This window comes from Panthera leo, chromosome B4, assembly GCF_018350215.1.
Source record: "Panthera leo isolate Ple1 chromosome B4, P.leo_Ple1_pat1.1, whole genome shotgun sequence".
Lineage (NCBI taxonomy): Eukaryota > Metazoa > Chordata > Mammalia > Carnivora > Felidae > Panthera > Panthera leo.
This window is the reverse complement of record NC_056685.1, coordinates 28,769,658-28,776,523: the sequence shown is the minus strand read 5'-3', so window position 1 is coordinate 28,776,523 and position 6,866 is coordinate 28,769,658. Positions and strand designations below refer to the sequence as shown.

At 40.6% G+C, this 6,866-nt stretch overlaps 1 pseudogene; it reads right to left on the bottom strand.

The window, feature by feature from the left end:
• Nucleotides 1-598: 598 nt before the first annotated feature.
• Nucleotides 599-6,662, bottom strand: LOC122225319 (annotated as a pseudogene).
• Nucleotides 6,663-6,866: the final 204 nt, after the last annotated feature.

Below are 6,866 nucleotides of genomic sequence, written 5' to 3'. Positions count from 1 at the left end.
TGCAAGCAGGGGAGGGACAGAGAGAGAGGGAGACAGAATCCAAAGGAGGCTCCAGGTTCTGAGTTGTCAGCACAGAGCCCAATGCAGGGCTTGAACTCACAAACCTTGAGATTATGGCCTGAGCCGAAGTTGGCTCTTAAACTCACTTAACTGACTGAGCCACCCAGGCACCCTGCAGATAACTTTATTAACCTGTTTCAAACTTTATTCCCAGGTTTCTTCAGCTTAATTAGCTGCAAAGAATGAATTGTGTCTAAGCAAAAACTGAGCAGAGTTGCAGTGTCCAAGGGGCTTGGGCTTAAGGAACTGGATTTTGTCAGATGCATGAACAAAACTTTAAAAAGTAGTCATGGGACATCTGGGTGACTCAGTCAGTTAAGCATCCAACTCTTGATCTCAGCTCAGTTTATGATCTCACGGTTCCTGAGATCAAGCCCTGAGTCAGGCTGTATGCTGACAGTGCAGATCCTGCTTAGGATTCTCAGTCTTCATCTCTCTCTGCCCCTCCCCTGCTCCAAATAAATAAATGTAAAAAAATTAAAAACCAGTCATAGTATGAAATAGCAGCCCCTAGTAACTTCTTCAAGTTCTATCTTCTTCAGAGGTTGACACAACTCTGTTCCATTCTTGGAAGCTTCAAAACATTCTCCACAAGATCTGGAACTTCATCCTCCTCTTCCTCTCTGGTAGCAAGTGGTGCTTTTCCATCCACAGATTGTGTGAGCAGAGCTTCAGCCAATCTTCTGAAATTAGTCAGACTGTCTGCACCAAGTTGGTTTACCATACTGGGTAGCATTTCTGTCAGATGCTTCCTCTCAGCATGGCCTGTAATGACTGAACTTTAGGGTTGTTAGAGTGGATCAATACCAGAGGTATTGTTTACCCCCAGCTTCTTTAAGGAGAACTGAAGTTTTTTATCATCTGCTGTAACCATTCTGCAAACTACCTCCTCTTTCAGGGAGCTGCTCCTTTCCCACCACTGCACACCTGTGCTTGCAATTTGGCAAATTTCTCTGGGTTCACACCAGTTTCGTTCTGCTCTCTTGTTGGAGCAGAAATGGGACCTCGAGGGGGTGAGGGCTGGCATTCAAGGGGTCTCTGGGGGACCAGCTGAGATTAGGTCATACTCACAGGGACACAAGATGGCAGTTACACAGGATTCACCATATTTTAAAAAAACATTTTAAACAATGTACTTTGAAATAACTTCAAGCTTACAGAAAAGTTGAAAGTACAGTGCAAAGCACTTTTTTTTTCCTGTTCTACTTTGGAGTAGGTTGCCAATGATGCCCTGTCACTCCCAAATTCTTGGGTGTATATTTCCTACAAATAAGGACATTTTCCTACAGAACAACACAACAGTTACAATTGGGAAATTAATGATAATATATTACTATCGTCTGATCCTCAAAGCCATTCAAATTTCACCAACTGTCCCAATAATGTCCTTGAGAGCAAAAAGATCTAGTTGGAACCCTTCATTTAGCTATCATGTGCCTACAGTCTCTTTCGATCTAAAACATTTATTTACTTTTTCTTGACTTTCATGATCTTGACACCTGTGAAGATGATAGACCAGTTACTTCGAGGAATGTCTCTCAGTTTGGGTTCGTCTGGTGTTTCTAATGATTATATTCTGATCAAGCAATTCTGCAGGAATATCACAATATTGAGACCATGTTTTTCACATTGCATTATATCAAGTGGTTCATGATTTTGATTTGTCTCATTACTGGTGATGTTTACTTTGATAAGTTGGTAAAGGTGTTATCTGCCAGGCTTCTCCACTGTAAAGTCAATTTTCATTCCCTTTATAGTTAATCTATATTTTGTATTATGCTGTTCCTCATACAACTATTCATTTATTCATCTATATTAGTATGTACTTAGGAATTTCTACTTTATTCAAGGGTTTGTGATCTATTCCTATCATTTTGATTTTGATGTTCTCATCAATGTTTTGTTGAATGAGCCCCTTCAAACAGCTCTGTATATCTTTGACATGTTCTCATCATTTAAAAAAAAGTGTTTACTTATATATTTATTTAGAAAGAGTGTGTGTGTGAACAGGGAAGGGGCAGAGAGAAAGGGAGAGAGAGAGAATCCTAAGCAGACTCTGTGCTGCCAGTGCAGAACCCAATGCAGGGCTGGAACCCATAAACCATAATATCATTACCTGAGCTGAAACCAAGAGTCGGACGCTTAACCAACTAAGCCACCCAGGTACCCCAACATGTTCTCACCATTTTCTTTCTTTCTTTCTTTCTTTCTTTCTTTCTTTCTTTCTGGTGCAAAAATGTGATTTTATTAAAGCACAGGGACAGGATCCATGGGCAGAAAGAGCTGCAGTGGGGTTGTGCAAAGTGACTATTTATATACCGTGTAGTTGGGAGAGGTAAAGTCAAGAGAAAGTTTCCTAAAAGGACTTCCATATGCTAAAGAGGATTTGCAGATTACTGGAAGCCCAGCTATTGTCAAACTAAGGTTGTTTCTCCCTCTAGCAAAGCATTATCATTAAGATAGTAGGGAGTTCCTGGAGATTAGGCTATTGATGAGACATTTGTTTTTTGTTTGTTTTTTTAATTGTCACATGTTTGTTTTTCAGATATACTATTATATATATATATATATATATATATATATATGTATAATTTATTGTCAAGTTAGCTAACATACAGTGTATATGATGTGCTCTTGGCTTTGGGAGTAGATTCCCATGATTCACCACTTACATAAAACATCCACTGCTCATCCCAACAAGTGCCCTCCTCAATGCCCATCACCCATTTTCTCCACCCCCCCGACCCCCACCTCTTTCCACCCTTAGTTTGTTCTCTGTATTTATCTATTTATTTATTATTATTTTTAATATAATTTGTTGTCAAGTTGCCTAACATACAGTGTATATATACAGTGTGCTCTTGGCTTTGGGGGTAGATTCCTGTGATTCATTGCTTACATACAATACCCAGTGCTCATCCTAACAAGTGCCCTCCTCAATGCCCTTCACCCATTTTCCTCTCTCTCCTGACCACCTCCCATCAACCCTTAGCTTGTTCTCTGTATTTAAGAGTCTCTTATGGTTTGCCTCCCTCCCTTTCTGTAACTATTTTTTTCCCCTTCCCTTCCCCCATGGTCTTCTGTTAAGTTTCTCAATTTCCACATATGAGTGAAAACATATGATATCTGTCTTTCTCTGACTTACTTATCTCACTTAGCATAATAACTTCCAGTTCCATCCATGTTGCTGCAAATGGCAAGATTTCATTCTTTTTCATCACTGAGTAGTATTTTATATTATATATATATATATATATATATATATATATATATATATATACCACATATTCTTTATCCATTCATCAGTTGATGGACATTTAGACTCTCTCCATGATTTGGCTATTGTTGATAGCACTGCTATAAACATTGGGGTGCATGTGCCTCTGTGAATCAACACTCCTGTATCCTTTGGATAAATTCCTAATAGTGCTATTGCTAGATCGTAGGGTAATTCCATCTTTAATTTTTTGAGGAACCTCCACACTGTTTTCCAGAGTGGCTCTACCAGTTTGCATTCCCATCTACAATGCAAGAGTTTCCCTTTCTCCACATCCTTGCCAACATCTCGTTTCCTGAGTTGTTATTTTTAGCCACTCTGACCAGTGTGAGGTGGTATCTCAATGTGGTTTTGATTTGTATTTCCCTGATGATGAGTGATGTTGAGCATCTTTTCATGTGTCTGTTAGCCATTTGGATGTCTTCTTTGGAAAAAATGTCTATGCATGTCTTCTGTCCATTTCTTCACTGGATTATTTGTTTCTTGGGTATTGAGTTTGCTAAGTTCAAAAAAGATTTTCTAATCATTTTTTGAGCACTTCTTTACTACTTTCTGGTCAAAAGGCTGTTCTAGGCTCACCCAGAATCAATAATTTTTTTCCACGAAGTTCTGGTCTTTTTCAGATCAGAAACGTGTTTACAAACCAAAATCTGGGTACTAGGTGTGCTGATTGCTTAAGGATTCCAAGGACCTTTCAGGGGACTGAGACTAAAATCCTAAGTACTGTTTCTGAAAGATTTACTTCATACTTATTTCTGTATTTATATGGAAAACAATGGATTCACACAGTTATCTTCAATTTCAGTCAATGCTCTAAGGTTAATTCTATTTTTCTCTCTTTCCATATTTATAATTCTCTCCTCCAACAATGAGTAACCTGGCTCCCATTATCACCAATATATTTACTTGTTTGATGAATCCCTCTTTGTAAGCCAATCTTCCCACTATTGCCCCCTTTTTGCCAGCCAAATGCTCTCCCTGGTGGGCTCTGCCACTCCAACTAGATCACTACCACCACTTTTCTCCCCATTCCACTTAGAATTTGACACCCTAACCAAGCCACCATCCTGAGAAGATTCCTTCCTCACTCCAACTGGGCTCCGATATCCAAACCAGGTCATACTTCCACGTGAATGTCTTTCTGTCTACATGAGTACACTCCTCACCCTGCTCAGACTCTGATACCATACACCAGGTTACCCTCAATACAGATGTTTTCATTTCACTTAGTCTCCGCTATTCCATCCTGGGCCACCCGGCTCTGCTCCTGCACCTCACTACCATCATTTGCCTTGATGGTCTCTACAGAAATGTTAGGGCAGGGGGAGCTCAAGGTGTGTCAAATTCATTTCTTATTGATTCCCATATGCTTATATTCTGTCTTGGATAGATTTGGGCTTTCAAAGCAGTCATATTGAAACCGGTCATTTCCTTCTGGGAATGGATGGTCTGAAAGCCAGATAACTTCCCCAATCTCTGTAAATGATAGTGAGGCCTACTCCCAAGTATATGTAGCTACAATGGTAGTAATTCAGGTGTCACAGGTGTCCACAAGAAGAGAGCAGAGGCAAGACTGGGATGAGAAGAACTGGCACACCAAACAGTGTTGTTGGACCCGGCAGAAAGGATGGGCTTCTGGGCAGCACCTCCATTCCAATAAGAAACTACAATGCCATACAGAGAAATCAAGACCAACATCATTATAGAGATTAAACCCATGTATTAGGGTGTAGGAAAGGCCAAACCATGGCTTGCTATACAGGTGCCAGATACCAAGTCTATGGCAATAAAGCCAATGCTAGGTATTCTATGATGACAGGCCTGAGACTGTTAACCTGGTCACGATTAGTGTGATAAGTAAAAGTGTATCGGAGATCTCACAACTTCCCTAAGTTCAAGAGCTAGAGGGCTCACAAACTCCATAGTAAGTAATACTCACAGCTAAGATTTATTACACCAAGAGATACAGAGCAAAGCAACTGGTAATAGGTGTGCATTGGTAGAGTCCAGAAAGATCCAGCATACACTTCTGATGTCCTTCGTCATCTGAGAATCTTAGGAGTGCTCTCTCTCTACCTGGCAGGGAACTACAGGGACATGTGTGAAATGTCTCTGTCCAGGGAAACCTATTTGAATCTCATCGTCCAAGGTTTATATGGGAGGCTGGTTATGCAGGCATATGGTTCTAGCAACCAACCATAGCAACCAAAATTCTGTACCCCACTGATAGCCTGCATACTCATCATTAATCTTGATGTTTGTGCAAAGCAACCCGATGGTCTGGTATTCTGAAGTCCATTGCTCCTAGTGTATGTGATAAAATCAATTGGTAGCTTCAAAAACTCTGCAAGAGTCACATTCCCAGGGATTGGACAAGAGTCAACCATGGTCCCTTGAGACACCCAAAGAGATATAACCAGACTTGCTTGTTAACTCTTTCCTCTCAGGAGGGCAACAATAATTCCAACTGGATGGTGCCAGAAAGTCAGAAGTTTAAAATATATAACTAAGACCCAGATTTGGTTAATTATGTTTTCTTATAAAATTGACTATCAACTATCAACATAAATACTAACTAATCTCTAATTTGGATTCATAAACTGATATGAAAGCCCAAACAACATTAAAAGAAGTGAGTATACTTAGGCACAAGTCAAGTACCTTCCTCATCCTAGAGAAATTATAAATGGAAGGCGTTTTGAAAATGATAAAACAGGGGCATCTGGGTGGCTCAGTCAGTTAAGCACCTGACTTTGGCTCAGGTCACGATCTCATGGTTTGTAGGTTGGAGCCGCACATCAGGCTGGTGCTGACAGTTTGGAGCCTGCTTGGGATTCTCTGTCTGCCTCTCTCTTTGGCCTCCCCCCATTCGTGCTTTCTCTCTTTGAAATAAATAAATAAACAAAAAGAAAGAAAGAAAATGATAAAGCATTATGTAAGCATGACTGCTGTTAATGTCCTGCAGGAAAGGCTCAGCCCTTCCCCTGAAAGAAGGCAACTTCCCAATGAATGATTTCTGATGCAGGTAAAGGCAAAGGATGGTGCTGAGATTTCTCTTGGTTTTCTTCAAGTCATTTTGTAGTTCATCACTGAATAAACCTCAGGTCAGCAGAAATCCCTCACCAGTGGTTGTCTTCCTTTTCTGCAGGATCCTCACTTTAACCTGCCAATAGGGCACCTCCCCTCACACCCTGTGGGAGTCTGAAAGACACATTTGCCATCCATAAAGAGGACATAAAACCTTATTTAGCTACACAAATGTGCCACAAGCTACACTTACCTGCAAAGGGCTGGACCAGATCAGTGTTTTGTACAAGTGATGCATGTTGAATTCATCCAGGGGAATTTTTAAAAAATAAAGACTCCAGGTATACTGAACCAGATTCTCCAGGAGAAGCACTACTGCAGATAGTCAGTAAAGAGGGCTTTCCTAACCTTCAGGTCCCTCCTGTTCCTCCTTTGTGCCCATTATCTAGAAGGCTCTGTGTGTGTCCTCCTTCCTCAAAGAGAGCCAGTCTCCTTCCTGTCA